Below are 18,886 nucleotides of genomic sequence, written 5' to 3' on the forward strand. Positions count from 1 at the left end.
AGGACGATGACCCTGGAAGAACAGAAGCAAATGGACTAAGTGAGGTTGCGCTGGATGTCCAGAAGGAAGCCAACAAAACGTCTGGTGGGAAAGGAGGCATCTCCAACTGTGGCACCCAACGAAAGCTTAGGCACCACCTCCCCAGGGACTTAGCCCAATTGTATGAGGAGTGAAAAGACATTTTCAAATGGTTCGAAAAGCAGGAGTTAGTGTTCAGCCTCCAGGAGGTAGAAGAGCATTGTGGGTGCAATCTTCATCAACAGTCTACCAATTGCTGGAACTAATGTGCTTATTCAGTTGACACCTAAGGAGAGGCCTTGCTATGCCAAGATGAAGGCCACCATCCTCAGGAAGTTCTGCAAACCCCAGAACAATACCTCAAGAACTTTAGAAAGCTCATCAAAAAGGGCAGTCAAACCTTGGAGACGTTCACTTATTAGTCCGTGGAATATATGAGTGTTTGGGTCACAGCTAACAAAGTTGACACATTTGAGGGCATAGTTAAACTGATCGCATGTGTGAACGTACTTAAACAATATGAGATGGATTTACACCAGCATTTAGTGGACAAGAATATCACAGACCCTCTGGAGCTTGCAAAGGCGACTGATCGGTTTGTGGCTACTCACATCCAGAAAAGGGACATGGTCAGTGCATCCAAACCAAATGAAAAGGGGGTTGAGAAGAATAAACCAAAAGAGGGTAAGGGCAAAGGTCTGCACTGTCTTGCTAAGAATCGGACTCAAAACCAGAGGGGAAATTCAAGTCACCTGCATCGTCCACTCTGTCAGAAAGGAGAAGGGAGGGCACCCCTAGCACTGGGGCACCCACATTCACAGCACCACAAGGCTGTCTTGTCTGCAGAGATGAAAGATATAGGAAGGGAGATCCTGCATGCAAGGGTTGACCCAAGCCAGCCATAGCTAGCGCTAAGCTCATGGAGGAGGAAGAAGAGCAAGACTTTGTTAATGTGGGTTTCTTAGACAATGAATTCCCACTAGGCCTAGGGCTGGCCGGAAGTGCCCTAATAGGGGTGGGCGAAATTCCATTCTACCAACCTCATAAACAAAATATGTAAGATTTTGATCCGTTTTTTCCACAATCTGCCATTCTGACACCCCTGTGTATTGATAGAGCTATGTGAAGTTTCACATGCTGTCTCACGAACCGAAACGGTCTGTGCAAAGTTTCCAGTCCCACAGCGCAAACCTAGCACGGATCATAAACAGAAGCACAAGGTTTCTCGTACCACTACACGAACCTAACACAGATTGAAAAGAACATCACAAAATGTCTTATGTTCCTGCACAAACATAGCATGAATCAAACAAAACACTGCACAAGGTTTCTCGTGTCGCGGGGCGAACCGAGCGCTGTTTATAAAAAGCATTCATAGTTTTACATGCCGCAACACAAAACTAGTACGGATCTAAAATAAGCATGTGTGAATTTTCTCGTGTCGTTGCACGAAACTACTACAGATCATAAAAGACCTGCATGAAAATAGGACGAATCGAAAAGAAACCTGCGCAAAATGTCTAGTGTTGTGAACCTAGCACAGATCGAAAAACCTGCACACACATTTGCGTGTCGCTGCACGAAACCAACAAAGATTGAAAAAAAAGACCCGTGCAATGTTTCTTGGACACAAAATGCCACACTCTGCGTGAAACCCCACACTACTGGGCAAAATGTCAGTGCCGGTGGAAAAGTAATGCTGATTTTGTGGAACAGGGGGAAGTGGATTTCAGTTTGGATTCCGGACTTTTTGCTTTGTGTGTTTCAAACGTTGCTCACCCCTAACCGCTAGTATCGCTGAGTGGGAAAGGCACTGGGTCTTCCACTGAGGCTCCGGTTTCTGCTAAGACAGAGATCTTTTTGCACCACGTGTTCCTTATGGGGACCAGAGCCCGAGCACTTTTTGATACTGCTGAGAGTATCACTGCTGTCTGACGACATTGGGTGCGAGAGGACCAGATCATTCCTAGTCCTCCCAGACTATCCAGGGGATTCAATGGTCTCACCCGATGCCCACTTGCTATTGTGGATTTTAGTTGGAGGGGAGAAACCTCACAGCTCTGTGTCGCTGTTAAAGATGCGATTCCGGTAGATTGATTGTTAGGAAATCATAAAAAAAGGCTTTGAAATCAATGCCGCAGTCACACGATCTAGGGCAAAGAAGCAGTTTGGGAAGCAGCCCTGGTGACCATGGGTCCAGGGTTTAATCTGTCAGATGACTGCGAAAGACCGTATCTGCCAGTACTACCCAGTCCAGATCCAGAGTTCACAGAGATGCCTGCTCCTGCCAGGGAAGGCCTAGTGCTACATAATTGCCTGCTGCAGCAGTACCCAACTCAATTACCTCAGGGTTGCCTTCAGGCGTAGAACCCGAATCTGGGATGGAGGAAACGATAGTTGTAGACCTCACGCATCTGCCCAAGCAAAGTGACTTGTCCTTAGCTTGGGGCACGATTCAGGCTGACTTTTGCCAGGCACAGCGCGATTGCCCAGATCTGCATGAGGAGGCAGAGATGCAGGCCCATGGGGATGTTCAGGGTGTACTGGGAGAACAGTCTCCTGTACAGTGAGCCCAAGAACTCTGAGGTGGGGTACAGCCAGTGTTTGGTGGTCCCTCAGTGCCACAGGAGGTTCTTTCTGCACTTGACTCATGACATTCCTTTGCCCATTTTTACTAGCCCCAGATGGGTTAAAAAATAAAAGAATGTGTCCAGTCCTGCTACACTTGCCAAGCATCAGGCAAGGCTGGTGGCACCACGAAGGCACCCTGAATTCCACTACCCATAGTTGGGTTGCCTTTCGAGAGGTTAGCTATGGATATTGTGGGCCCTTTGGATCCCCAAACCTCCTCGGGAAAGCAGAACATTTTGGTAATGGTGGATCACGCCACACAGTACCCAAGGCTGTGCCCCTGAGAAGCAACAAAGCCGCTGTGGTCGCAAAGGGTCTCAATGAGATATTCTCTGATGTAGGATTCCCTAAAGAAGTCATTTCGGACCAGGGATCCAACTTCATATCCGCTTATATGAAGGTGATGTTGAATGAATGAGGAGTAACCTGCACATTCTCCGCAGCCTTCCATGCCCAAACCACTGGGCTTCTTGAGCGGTTCCCTTGGACAGATGAACTCATTGACCGGTTAGATGCTGCCAAGTTCATAAGTGCCATTGCCTTCAATGTAAGGTACTAACAGGTCCACCTGACCGATCACACAAAAGAGAGGACCGCATTTTACACCCCAGAGGGGCATTATCAGTTTATGATTATGCCATTCGGGTTAAAGAATGCACCTGTAAACTTCCAGAGAATAGTGAACCAGGTCCTAACGGGGCTAGAAGACTTTACCTATACGAAGTTGTGGAATTCAGCAACACCTGGGAAGACCATCTATCGCATCTGAAACAGGTGCATTAACCCAAGTGGAAGGCTGGCTTGACTATCAAGGTGTCTAAATGCCAGCTAGTGCAGGGTACTGTCACTTACTTAGCTCGCCAAGTAGGTAGCAGTAAGAAGTAGCCTCTCTAGGCCAAGGTCCAGGCAGTGAAGGATTGGGGCATCCCCACCACCCAGACTCAAGGTATGGGACCATTGCCCTTCCCTTAAACTACATCATGTCAAGGAAACTGACGAAGAAGGTCACTTGGACTCCTGCCTGTCAGTCATCGTTTGAGAGCTTGAAGGATTGCCTGTGCCAGCCTCAAGTTCTAAAGATCCTGGATGTGGGGCAAGAGTTTATCATCCAGACAGACACTTGTGAATTTGGTATTGGTGCAGTATTATCACAACTGAACTCTGAGTGGGTAGAACAGCCTTATGAGCACTTAAGTAAGTTATTGACCAACCAAGAGCGCAGCAGCGCGCGCTCCCGATTTTCAATGCAGAAACCATAATCGCTAGCAGAATCCGCCGCAACCATGAAGCATTAGAGTTTCATGCAGAACAGGCAAATTCCTCCAACCCTCAATTGGTTCTATGACTATTGGATACAAGCCTCAGAGGAAGAGCTAGGAAAGCTTGAAACACGTGTCAGGCTGTTATCTTGAAAATGTTTGGAATTCAACTATTGCATCCCTTTGGCGCAGACTTACTGGGACTCTCATTTCTTAAGAGCGCAACTGGGTTTCCATCGAGAAGGAGGCATTTGTGGTAGTTAGATGGAGGTTCCCCAAAAGGAAATAATTTGCTTTGTGACCTACTTTCTTTTATGGAAATGTTTATTTTAGGTTATCACTAAAGTTGAATAAGTGAAGGTATCTTTATTGTCATTAACAAAACGGAAGGTGGATGGTTGGAAGTTTCCAAATTAATCATAATCTCTGGCATTAATCTTGGAAACCCCTCAGACCATCGTTTCTCAATAAAAAAAGTGAGGAGAAGACCATGTGAAAATTAGTCCAAACTGCTAGGTCACAACCCATCTGCATGAGCTGACAATCAACAGAAAAAATGTTTTGACCCTGTTCGGGGTCATCAGTCATTTGTAGCTTGGCTCACTAGGCCCGGCATGCTCAAGACCCACATCTGGGTATACTTGTCCTACTCAGGGTGCCAAAGGCAAAATAGTAGATAGACAGCTTGAAGGTGTCGAATTAATCATAACTTCTAGCATTGCTCTGAGCAACCCAACCATCATTGTTTGGGCTGCCATGCCATTACAGAAGAGGTAAGACCATGTGCAAATCGGTATTCACTGATATTATGGAACAAGAAAGAATTCATTTTTAAACAAACCCAAAACATCTCTAAAAAAAAATAACACATTTTAGAAAACTGTATATATGGGCTTGGGAATGGGAATAGTAGTTTTAGCGGTGGGGGCATGGAGAGGAGGTGGGTAACCCCCCAAAAACATTGAAAAAGTACGTCGTTTCTTTTTTTTAGATGTTTTTTCTTTGTTCAAAATTCATTCTTTGTTTATCTTTCGTTAAAATCACATGTAACTGTACAAATCAGGCTTGGTCTCGACCCAAAAGAAGCAATCCAGTCAGAAATGGTCACATCCCTTCAAGGAGCCCCAAACAACTTACTTTCATCATTGTTGCTTTGATATTAACTGTTTCGATCACAGGTACCAATTGCTATTGATGTCCATGCTGCCTTTAAGCACAATCCACGGATATTGTTGAGCTGTGCTTATTACCAGTGGCATTAGCCATGAGCACCCAATGGATTCTAGAATTGTTGTTAAGCTTCTAGCATAGTATCCAGTGCAGCATTTAAAGAAATGTCACATTAGAGAAAATTCAGTGAGGCTGATCCGAGACGCGTGTAGAAGGAATGGGGAAACCTGAGCCACAGTTACTTGGAGAGTGTGCCCATCACACGCTGCTTTCCATGCAGAACAAGCTGTGGCGGTCACTGCCCAAGAATTGGAAGACATTAAAAAGAGAGTGCACAATCTCCATAATTGTGTCCCGAAGAAGGTGCTGAATGAATGAAAATGAGCAGCATGTGGCACTGAAAGGGAATCGCCGAGGACAACAGTCCTGACGTGGCTCCAAGAGCAAGTTCTTGCCATGAAGGACCCCAGGAACAGTGTAGGGTCTGAGGTTCGGAAAGTGAGTTATATTTATATTCACAATGTTGTGCCTGCTTGTTAGTGTTCTAGCATCACACCATTAGTGGTCCTCAATGATACTGTAGAGCATGTGAATGTACATACCAGATGTGTATCCTCATTGGTAGGTTGCAGATGTTCTTCACTTTCTGCAGGAAGTTCTGGCCTTACAAGGAGATGCAATCATGACATCACGATCCAAGATGCCACCAAAATTCCAGCGCCGAGGAAAGAGGATGAGAAAATAAATCCCTCAAAACAAACTTCGGTGCCCCATATTGTCTAACTTCAAAATCTTGTGGATTAACAGAATTGCGGTCTGAGGTGCAAACCATTACAGTTGAAAGTCTTGACAATATTGTGACAACATTGTGACAATATTGTGATTCCTGCTTTTGGACACCCGCTCATCCCAATGGCATAACTGGAGATTCACCACATCCATGATTATTGTGAAGTAAAGCTGAGAACTCAAAGTACCAGCCCATCTGCATCACCTAAACCAGCAGGCACGTGACCTGAGGGGCGGGACACAGGGGAAGGCGATGTGAATGAAAGCCGATCGCCGATCCTCCATGACTCCTTGAAGCATCACACTACAACCACAAAGAAAGCGCTTGTGGCTGGAACTACCAACAGTGCAGACATATGCCCACTGCTTGGAAGCCTTCCCAGAGCAGTGACAGAACACAGTGCCTTCAGATAAACACAGAGGGCCCGATTCAATGAATGTATTGCGCCCTGCAAAGTCACTTCTATAAATCGGGGCCAGAGTCAGTAGGTACATTAATGGGATTGCTTCACGCACAGGCGCACAAGTACAATCTTCACAATTCATCTCCTGAAAGGGACATCGCACTGACACTCCCACAACCTGCTGTCGCTACCTCTCCAAGGGAATGTTGACGTGTCGCCACCTAGTGTATCTGGCTACATGCCCATTGGCTGTTCTGGAAGCATCCTTTTCCCCGAGGAGGGGACACTCACGTAGTTGTACCAGCAAAAGGGCGGATAAAGGCACCACCACACGGCAAACACATGGGCCCTCATTACGACCCTGGCGGAAATCGAAAAACGATGGCGGAAATGCAATACCGCCATCGAATAGCGCTCGGTGCGACTATGACCCGTCACCGCAAAGTACGAAGCCATTAGCGACACCGTAGTGAACGCCAACGCTAACTGCACCAAGCACGCGCGCGCGCGCCATGCCAAACCGCAAACACCACCATGGTGCAACGGTACGCCAATTCCGACCCTAGCGGACATGTACCTAACGCCATCAGGCATGGCGGAATGTACCATTCCGCCATGGCGAGAAGTACGGCATCGCGAATCAACCGTAAACGGCCCCACTGAGTGCCTGTACACCGCTCCCTGCCCACAAAGTACAACTCCCTGTAGGTGCAATGAAGTCACAATGCAACCATTGAAATGTACAAAGCACCCATGCATGCCAACGAACAAAAGCAAAACAAGAGGGGCCAATGGGAGCTGCAGGTCACAGATGGCACGAATACAGAAGCCATCCCAATGGACATGACCACAGTCCCCCACCAAGAAACGCACGCAAACACAGGCACCTGTGCCCAGCAACATTCCGAAAATCACATCATTCCACCAGTCCACCTGGCTGACCGGCATCTGTTACACAAAACCCAATCCCCCGCCCCTGAGCATGACAACATTCAAACTGTCATATAGGCAGCCCCCATCCCTGACCTCATGGGCTCAGTAGGCAAACGCGCCCAGTACAGTACCACGCAACTAAACCCCGAAGCTGGAACCCAATGCAGATCTCCTCACAATACATCGCCCCCCAAATAGGCATATGCCACATCACTTGCAAAGAAAAACGCTACACGGGCCAAATCAGAATAGCAATTTATGCACATCAAAGACACCAAGCCCATACAGCCATCAGGCCATGAACTCCAAAACACTAATCACCATTGTGGGCTGCATCCGCAAGAAATGACCAGCCACTACTTGTGTGTCGCCCTGTACCCCCATGGTACACAGAGCCACATTCACGTACGAAAAGGCAACATGGAAGCGCACAGAACCGCAGGGCTGTCCCAATGGGGAGGCACTAGTCCAGCTGAAAGGCCGAAATGTTGCTCCGAGACACCAGTACTGCGTAAGGGCATGTGGGCCATTGGCGATCGTCCCATAAGATCGTAATGCTGCTCCACCGATTAACACGAAGCAGCAGGTGTCGGGAGTAAAATCCATCTGCAGGAGTGGCATACAGATGGCAGTGGCAAAAGGGGAGGAGATACCTGTCAACCAGAAGAAAAGAAAAAGAACAGAATGGCCATCAGAACTACATTCGAACAACTCACTTCAATGATCACACGAAATCCACAGCCATATGCATGCTAGCCCACTCAAAAGGATCATCACCACCCCAAAACCACTTGCGACTCATAACCATCTATATCGAGGTGCAAACACCATCACTAACGAGTGTACCTGTGCATGCGTCTGTCAAAACAGAATCCATCAGATGGGAATGTCAACGTGCATGGACACAAGTGTCTGAGGGCGCCTCGAGACAGGGAGGGCTCAACAAGGCCAGATAGACGATGGTCCCACTATGGCAGGCCTGCATCACATAGCGTAGGGGAGGCGGATAGATCCCAAGAAGCCCTGTACATGGCAAACTCTGTATCAAATCACCTGCCCATGCATTCATTCATCATTCCCTCATCCCGGGATCAAAACGCCTGAATAATTACTCACATGACATTAGAAACATCCATTGAGTCTGTGCGTTATGCAGCCTGCAAAATCCACAGTGCCCCAGCCCGTATTTCCAGTGTCGTGAAGTAACATGTATTTTGGAACGGCCGGCCTCATCGCCCACTTAGCTAATGCGCATCCCAAACTATTCATACCAATCATTGCTCCCTCGCCATGGGCCCTGTCTCAAGGACATTGAACAATAGAACGTTATATTTGCAGTCAGACCTGTGGGCATCTCCTCGCCGCCAGCTGATAACTGAAAGCGCCGCCCTTCGAATTCCTCATTTGCAACATCACGTCGAAAAGGCATCTGTGGCCGTTTGAAATCCCTAATTATTCCATCGAGTGCGGCTGTGTGTGAAAATGGCAACTGCCTTCACCCACGAATGGGACGCCCCGCCCGTCGTTGCAACTCGGTACAGTGATGCATGAGGGCCCACCGTTACTCGAGTACTACGTTCCACTGACCCTTCACAAGTCTGTTCGCGACTGCACAGATGGAATGGGAAACAATGGGACCATAGCCGAATGAACATAACAACCAATCCAACACGCCCATCGGGTACAAATACATGATAGCAATAGCAAGATACCATTCCCCGAATTGCAGCGTTGTGCGCGTGACGTGCTCGGCCAAAGGGGAGAGCAGTTTGCACAGGTGGAATGAATCACCACAGGTGGAGGCCATACAGCCTGAAAACACATGAATTGCACAGCCAGTCTCCTCCCACAACCACACCGAAATGCTACCGGCAGGACTCGCGATGTTGGCCCTGGGGGACCTGATAGCGCTGCAAGTGCTCCAACTCCAAGAGGAAGACGAACACCAACTACAACCGGCCGCACGGAGGAGACGCAGGAGGAGGAGGAGGGCAAGGCAGGGCCAGCAAGGCCCACCAGCACAGCCACTACCACCACGCAGGCAGCCCGCAATCCCACGCCTCCGAGCACATCCGTTCAACCTCACTGATGAGCAGATCCACACCCTCTACCATTTGGACCGGGACACCATAGCCGCCATTGTGGACATGACACAGGCTGACCTTGTCAGCATGATAGATAGCCCAACCGCCATCCCACCCCTACTGAAGGTGGTGTCTGTACTCCACTTCCTGGCCACAGGCACCTACCAGCACACAGTCGGACAGTTGCATGGCATTTCTCAGCCACTGTTCTCACGGACACTATTGCAAGTGCTCGATGCCCTCCTGCAGCACGCAGACGACTACATCTGCCTACCACACTCGGAGCAGGAAATTACAAACACGAAAGTGGGATTCCATGCACTTGGCGGCATACCGGGTTGCATTGGTGCCATCGACTGCACCCATGTGGAATTGGTCGTCCCACATGCCATGGAGGCCCAGTACCGCAACCGAAAACAATTTCATTCCCTGAATGTACAAATGGTGTGTGACTCCAAAAGGATCATTACACATTGTTGTGCCCGATTCCCTGGATCAACCCATGATTCTATGGTCTTGAGGAACTCTACAATACCACGCTACATGGAGCGACACGCAGGGAACAGATCCTGGCTACTCGGTGAGTCTCATTACATGCATGATGATGTGGGGTATGTGAATTGGCAATGACCTGGCAGGAAGGGGGGGGGGGTGTGCGTACGTATCAATGGCATTCCACATCATACGTTTCTCGTCCACATACAGGTGATGCTGGATATCCACTGAAGAGATGGCTCCTCACACCAGTCCGGAACCCACGGGACCAGCATGAGGAGGACTACAACCATGCCCACTCACGTACCCGTGTAGTCATAGAACAGGCATTCGGCCTACTGAAGGGCCGTTTCCGCTGCCTCAGCAGGTCTGGCGGGGCACTCCTGTACCGCCATGAGAAGGTTGCAAAGATGGTGATGGCATGTGTCATGCTCCACAACATGTGCGTACGTAGAAATGTGCCCATGCCCCCTGACGCAGAACTGCAAGCACCTGATGATGGTCATGATGAGGGTGGGGATGTGGCAGCACCTCATGGAGTCTGCGAGGCACCGGAGGCCCGTGACATTCGTCAGCATCTCATTGATGTATGCTTCTAGCACTCACGCCTGGTGGCTGATACATGGACACGGGACTCGTGGCACTGCGTGTGTCTGGGACATGCACATTATGGACTGTACGCCTATGATGGCCTAGTACACAAAGATCAATGTCCACACATCTCATTGGTTGATCGTGCACTTTTTATGGCATATGTGATGTCATGTTGAACACCCTATCGACCCGCCACCCAAGTGAGCCCAACACACCCCCTCCACCCCCCTACCTCCCCCCCGAACACCAGTGTCCAAAGATGCTCATTGTCAGTGGGCTGTCGCTATTGCAGGCCCCCTCTGCGGGTATCAGGGGCACCCCTGCCTGTGGAGCGCAGGTTCCTTCCAGATCTACGTTGGGGGCTGCCCTGGACGGAGCTTGCAACGGATGATGTGTCTGCCTGCTCACGTCCATGCATGTCCCTAAGGGTTTGCGAGAGCTCAGTGAGCACACGGCGCACTGCGGCAAGTTCGGCACATACGTCCTTGGCCGTCGCATGCAGTTCCCCCTGAGGCTCTCGGTGCTTCTCTCCATTTGGACTCTCAGGCTCTCGGTGCTACTCTCGATTTGTGCCCTAAGTGTCTCAGTTGATGTTTCTATGTCTGCCTTAGTGCCCCCACATTCATCAGCATGGTCCTTGAGGAGCGTGGCCAGTTGCTGCTGTTGTTCGATCAACTGGTCGAGGGACTGTTGCCTCTGCTGGGCCAAGGCCATTTGCGGGGGTGTCACGGAGGGGCTGTTGTCCTCATGTTGCATTGCCACAGGGCTTGTGGGGGATGGCCAGTCGTCGTCTTGTGGGTGCCCCTGCGTGGTATCCTCATGTTGTACGGGATGGGACAGACAGGGGGATTGGGACAGGTCATGGATGGATCTGACTTCGGCATCCCCGTTTTCTGTGTCGGAGCATGCTGCCATCAATGGGGTGTCACCTATGGTGCTGCTGCCACTGGAGGCAGTGCCTTCTGTGGCATCCATTGGGGGGACCTGTGGTGGTGGTGTTGTGGGCATGCTGGCTGCTGGGGTGCCTGTTGATGTTCCCTCCTGTGTGCTGCCACCTGATTTGTGCTGCTGCCGTGTCTTGATGCGTGCAGCTGAGGTGGAGGGTCTCTGGCCGTTGGTCTTGGCCCTCTTTGCAGGTGTGCTGGTAGGGGTGTCCTGTAGCTCGTCGTTTGGATCGGACCCTGTGGTGGAGTAGAGGAGGGCGAGGGTTATTGGTGGGTCTGTGGGAATTGGAATTGCATTGTGTCACATGCATTGGGGTGGTACCTGAGGGTGATTTGGGCCGGGCCCTTGGAGGTGCTTTGATTTGTGTGTGGAGTGAGGGTGCAGTTGTTTGGCAGCCTGCAGTTAGGGTGTGCCTGCTGCACGTGTAGTGCGTGTATTAGGGGTTTTTAATTATTTATGTATTTATTGTGGGTTTTGACGTGCGCTATCAGGCCGATGTGTGTGGACGTTCTCCTGGACATGTGTTTCTGTTGCACTATGTGGATGCATGGTACTTCACATGGATGGACTGTGTGGATTTGGCATAGTTTTTCCTGGCCCACCTACCTGTATCTTCGGATGTCTGCACTCCTTTCTCCATCCCTCCGACTCCCTCTATGCTCTCCATTCCGATGGTGGAGGCACAGATTTCTTCCCAGGGGGTCAACTTGATGGGTGATTCAGGACCTCCCCCGGTGGCTGTGGCAATGTTGCGGTTGGCAGAGAGTATGCTGCGGACGCGTATCCGCAGGTCGTCCCATCGCTTGCGGCATTGCTGTGGGGTGCGGTCCCCACCGCACTTACCCGCTGTGCCACCAGAGCCCATATGGCCTTCTTGTTTGCAAGTGCCGTCCTGGTCATTTGCGTGGAGAAGACGACGGCAGCATTCTCCTGGAGGGTCTCTGTTAGCACGGTGAGTTCCTCACGGGAGAAGTGGACCTGCCGCTTGCGGTCGCACGCTTTCTTCGCTACTTTTCCCATTTTTCTTGGTTTCGCTAGGGTGGTTGACGGGTTGGGGTGTGTTTCAGGGTAGTGATTTTAGTGGTTGTGTGGTTTTAGTGTATTTATAGGTGTACGCCGGGATGTTTCCCGTTCCGGGCCCATGTTTTAACTTCCGTTTCCGTATATTTCCGGCCACCGTACTTTCCGGTAGGCGCACACTGCGGTGACCGCTAAGAGGGGTGGCGGTATTGCACCTGAGGCGCCGTACGGCGGCGGTGTGGGCCGTTTTGGGGTCATTTCCGCCATCGCGGACTTTGCACTTCCGCCATGCCGTGGTGCTCGTGCCCGATGGGTCGGAATGGGCCGCACTTTGCTCCTTCGTGCAATGGCGGAAACGCTATTTACGCTGTGGCGCTCCGGTCAGTCGCTTTCCGCCAGGGTCGTAATGAGGGCCATGGTAAACAATTGGTTGCTGTACCATCAAAAATACTAATGTGCTCTAAATAATGTTTTAGGCTTGTTATTTCAGAAAGTGTTGCGCCCCTTGGTAAATGTCCGTTATTTCTGGCAAGCCTTTGCTTCTTTGGGGATTCCGCTAATGGTTAGCAATGCAACCAACTGTTAATTCATAAGTAAAAAGAGGGTAAAAGGAGGAGCAACTTGTTCAAGTACAATACAGAGTGTTAACAAAACATTTAAAGAAAAGATGATTACGTGCCCCTGCACATTAAAATACCCATGCACTTTGGGCTTGTGACATCATGCTTTTCCTGCTGACAATGCCACTGACCCTTGGTGTTCCCTCTTTCTTCAACTAATACAAATCTTAATGATAGGATACTTGTGTGTGGCTGGACCTTCACCCTGACTGGAGTTGTAACGGTTATATAAGACGGCACACTCCAGCCAGGGACTCCTTCCCCTGACAATGAATGTGGTGTACAATAAAAACGCTTTCTATCTTTAATCAACCACACATTCTTTTATTTGAGTAGGCCCCCAACCTGTCTCGCACCCAACCTTCCCAAACACCCCGTGTCACAGTGGAAGAGGAACCAGGCCGGTGTGCATCAATATGATATTTATTAATTTGATGGTTCAATGAAAATAAAAGCAAAATCAAACAATTGGACAGCAGCCACCAATGTTGTGGCAATACAATGCAAAGACTTCTACAACACAGTTAGTTAAAAATCCCAAATCCCAAATCCAATGCATATGAATCTTTAATGGCAAAACAGGAAAAAGTGATTTTCCAGCATCTGATGGTACTTAAGTTTAAGCACTCCCCCTGCAACCCTCACCCCCAAACATCTGCTAACTTAATTCTTTTTGGATGGAAGGCAGTGGCAAGGAGTCAGGATAAAGAGGGAAAAGTCACATTTATAATTCAGCCCACCACCCCAAGATGGGAGGCCATAAAAGAAAATGAAAACCCAATTTATGAGCAAAAGGGCATAATCGGATTTTACTTGTTACTCGCAAAGCAGCTTACAACCGCAGTGGGACAGCTAAAAAATAAGTTTGTGTTACTACACTCGATGGATAAGGAAGCTTGCAGACTACTAAGCAGGGCACCAAGGCAACATGAAAACAAGATAAGTAAGCCGCTTTTGGGAAATAAGACAAATGCAAAAGAAAACACACACAGCAATTGGGATTTTCGTTTTCACATGGGATGGGTGATGACAGGCAGCGAAGAAAAGGGCTTAGCTGTCAAAATTGGAAATTGGTTTCACAAAAACACATAACAGATAGGATTTTAACAGAAAGGGATGTTCTCAATGGGACTACAGTTTGGGTTTTTCTATGGGACAGATGCAAATGAGGAATTTGTGGGGATGCACACAGTACACGGGTAAATTCGTTTTTTGTTACACAAAGACTAATTCTGTTGAAGCTATACTTAAATGGCTACAATTATTAAAGAAAGGCACTTGGCATAAGGTGGTTACTTACGAATTTCAACCAACCCACACCATGAATCTCTTTATAGGGGACTTAATTGATTTACTTCAAATGATACTAAGGGCTTATACATAAAACTGAAGGACTTATAAAAGGAATATACTAACTTACACAGGCTAATACAGATTTGTCTATGCAAAGGTGAATGGATTATACGGGCAATTTGGGACTTTGAATGGGATTTTCAATGGGATGCAAGAGTCAAAAGAATGGGATAGGCAGTTTGGAACTGGGGTGATTTACTTCTTACAATGTAAACTTGAGTTTGGGATTCTGGAAAGCCAGCAAGGTGTCTGGTCTAGATACAAGGGACAAGGGATCGCGTCACTGCACTCTGCTGGATGGGGTCAGCTGGGCAAGGTCTGGTCCCTGCCCTCTCTTGGATGGGATCAGCTGCCTCCTCTCCTGTCTCCCTTGTGTGTGCCTGGATCTGGAATCTGTGTATCTTGCTGTAGAAAGATGGATGGCTGGATGGATCGATTGATCCCTTGTGTCTCTCTGTGCCCCCTATATATAGCTAGAATGACATCATCTATTTTACAATCTGGGGGGAAGTACTCTGGAATTACCCCTATCCTGTGATAGAACAGCCGACCAGTCCTCTCCCCTCCCCCTGGGCCTATTGGTTCAGGGGAAGGGGCATCATTTGTGTGTTTGCATTTATGACCTTTCTTTGTCTCTCAAGTCTACTTTTTAACAAAAATGAGCTATGGATCAAAACTTCAAACTTATATTAACCATCACCATAAGAAGTAGATATGCAGATTCAATGGGTCACAGGAAATTGGACAATACGATCGCCGGCTCTCTGCGAGGTAGCATGCTCTTTGGCACATTTTGGCACTTTTCATGAAATGCATAATGTTTAAAATTCTGCCAATGATTACACATGTTCATAATTACATTTTTCATCTTTACCCCAAGTTTACTATTTGTCCCATTTATATGTCCTGGCCATTTCAGTACACAAAGTGCTAGAAACCTGCACTTGCTCTCTTTACATTCATCTAAAAACCACATGCATAATGCAAAATTACTACTCATGTAGGGTGCTGGGAAAATGTCTTAAAAGGAAGAAGTTCTTTAATGTCAATGGGTAGGATTTGTCACATATGGGCCACCTCACATGCTATTGTGACCGGTTTACCTATTGGTGTGACTTTTCAGTGGGAGGCAAGACTTGCAATTGAATACTGTGGCTTAGCCAAAGACCAGTTTTACTGGTTTCTGAGCATTTTCCAAGGTAACCAAATCTTGTGGGGACAAATATAATGTGCATTGTGTTGCCAAACCCCCACCCACACACATTCACAGATATTTCTGTGCAAGCAAAAGCTGTCATTTGATGTTGACTTTTAAACGCATTTTTCCTTATTTTCCAAAAAACAGATTCACACGTGTGCAGTCTTTTCATTTAAAGTTTCAAATGCAGTTATGCAGACCACAGGATTGTCTTTCAATTAGTCCTTGGGTGGTGGGGGGTTCACCTGTACTGTTGGTTCATGTACACAGAGGGATACTGCACAGGATTTCTTTGATTTTGACACAGAAAAGAAAATGAAAAAGCCACGCTATTTCTTTCATTTGCAATAATTTGAGCGTGATGGTTCACATCAAAGGGAAACAAAAGCCGTGTTGGGTTGTAGTGTAGAAAACTTGCCCCTCATGTGATTTATCACTAAAACTAGGCTGTTTTGGAATGTATTACCTACATTTTTGGCATTCAGATCGGATAAAGTAAACGCAGGGCCGTTTTCAATGCAGTCATGACTTCTTATTATTCAGATGAAAGAAAAATTACATGCAGAGCCGTGCAGAATGCAGGTCATGACTTTCCATTATTCAGATGAAATTAAAGCAATTTCAGAGCCGTTCTTGAATGAAAGGTTCATCTTATGATCATTCACCATGGAATGAAACAATTGCAGAGCCCTTCTTTGGGTTTCAGTTTTCCATGCTTGCTACACATGTGCCAGGGAAGCAGAGCCCAGGTGTTTTCGTGGCAATGTTTAAATGTGGTTTTTAGGTTAAGGGGATTTCTGCTTAGGACCTTAAATGCACCCCACAATGTGCCTGGTAATGATACGATACTTGTGTGTTGCTGGTCCTTCACCCTGACTGGTGTGCCTGGTAATGATAGGATACTTGTGGTGTGTGGCTGGTCCTTCACCCTGACTCGTGTTCTTGGTAACAGCATCCACTTCACCATGTCCACCATCTACTTCATCTCCATCACTATTTGCTAGTGGTACTCAGAGTGTGATGGCCACATTGTGGAACACGCAGCACACCATTATAAGTCAAGATACTTTGCGTGGTGCCTGCATCACATCTAGACATCTGAATCTACTTCTCAACAAGCAGAAGTGCAATATCAGATGTGCAGTAGTAAACCTCTCCTTAGCAGCTGCACATGGGTGCAATCTAGGAGTTAATAGCTAGGATTTCAGGGCTATGCCCTGTCACCTTTAGGGGGGAACCACTACACTGGAAATCATAGCAAACATAGGCAATTACAGTGGATTACTAGTGCCTAGCTTTCGTTCAGTGCAAAATGTCACAAAACGTATCCCCTTAATAATAGCCCTCCACTCTTGTGAGGTTCTTCGATCCACAATGCCAGCAGGGTACTGCTGTGTGATATGAATGCATCCTATGTTAAGCCTAGGATATTTAGTGTATGATGCTCAGATCAGAAGCTTAGAGCATCTGCGCAGTGGCAGAGTAAGTCATTTTCCTGCTCCTTAATATTTGTACCCACTCTCCTGGTGGAACAATGCACACGTGTTCAGTCCAAAGAACCTAGCACATTGGGGAAGGATGAGATTACGTAGAAGCCACATTTTTCATTGCAGGAATTTACATCACTCTCAAAGACCTTAATATAGTCCCTGATGTGCTCCAAAATGGCAATGATAACCTGCTCCAGAATCTGGCAAAACTCACGCAGATGTGTTGCTAAGGGGAGGGGCTAGGGGGGCTATAGCCCTGGGTCTTCTGGTAGTAGCCCCGGATAATAGCTCAGGGGCTGCAATCAAAAGGCTAGCTCGCCCGAGTCCCCACAGTTCCCACATTAGCATAGCCCCTGACCTTTTCCAGACCTAGCAGCACCCCTTGGCTGGGAAACCCTGCTCGCTTAGCTATTGCTCTTTACATTGAAGGGTTCATTACAGGGAAGCGCTAAAAGGGAACACCCATGAGAGCTGGGTTTGAACATCTCTGCTTTTTTTTTTTCAAAACGTGCCCTGTTTTGACCCAAAATGCCTACAGTTAAAACACATTGTGTAAAATAAGGTGTCTAACACAGAGAAGTGTTAAACAAGATAAAGAGCACCCATGGAGTTGGATACAAACCTCTCTTAGCCGGTTGCTAAAGGTTTTGTTTTTCATGATGCCAGACCCCATGTCAAGTGTAAATGGTTTGTGTCATGTGTTGCCTCAGATCTGGGTGCCCTTGTGGTGATGTCTTTCTTGGCCGCATTTGTACTACTTACTGGGGCTCCAACCCTTATGGACTAATGTGACAGCTTGCTGCAAAGTGCAGTCTGCTGCATTTCGTGTGTGTTGTCTCGGGCCTCTCACACGGTGTGGATTTGCATTTTTCTGGTGGGTGAATTTTGCTTACCAAGATGAAAAGGCAAAGTGCTCCTGATTATGGAGCTGCCACGATTTGGATCCCTCTTCTCAGCCCATTGTGCCATGAAACAATTCAAATCCAGAATAATACCTTTTTTATATAGCACTTTAAACTAAAGCACTTTACACAGGACATATTTACCTACATTACTATACACCATTGCAGTTGGTACTCATTTATCACCTCAGACGGATGAAAAGCTGGTCTTGCTGGGATTTGAACCTGCAAACTACAAATCAAACACATATCACAGAAACAAGTGTTGAACGCGCTGAGCCATCTTACCCAGGGGTGAAAGCCAAGCTGAAAGAGCACATTTTTTTCCAGTGGGTATTCCATTAAAGAAATCCAGCAATTGCTCTGAACGCCTCCTATATGGACTGCAATCTGTCCCCACACCAGGGGAAATTACACCACAGAAGAGGATAATTAAGCACCAAGACGAGTATGTGCTTCAGAGTGTTCTCTAGGGTTTTGGGGCTCTACTGTGTATGAGATATAAAAGATCTTGCATTGTTCGGAATGATAACATTCCACGTCACTTCGCTTTGCTATCATGTTAGATTCCGATGTGACATTACTGATTGCTTTCTTGGGGAGGATCATCAAATAACTGTATCACAGCTGACATTTCTGCTGTCTCCATTCACAGTATTCAAGTCACAAATGTAGTAACAGAACATGCTTGAAAAGCTTGGAAAGCTCAAGGTTGCAAGTGCAAGCTGCAATGTAAGTCAGGCGACATTGTGCTTTTGCCCGAAAAAGTCCATGATCCTGCTGCAAAATCCCTCTGTTGAGTGTTATGTTCCATTGTGTTATATTATATTATGTTTTGGGAGGTTAGCTAGGCCCACTGAGACCTCTGGTGGTGGCTCACTAGCACTAAAATGACTGAGCACGGGCAACAGCAAATTGAGATAGATGATTGTTTGGGGTATATGTATGTTTTTAGGGCTCGTCTAAATTTGCAGTCGCCCT

This window comes from Ambystoma mexicanum, chromosome 6p (assembly GCF_040938575.1).
Source record: "Ambystoma mexicanum isolate Mex_15411 chromosome 6p, UKY_AmexF1_1, whole genome shotgun sequence".
Classification (NCBI taxonomy): Eukaryota; Metazoa; Chordata; class Amphibia; order Caudata; family Ambystomatidae; genus Ambystoma; species Ambystoma mexicanum.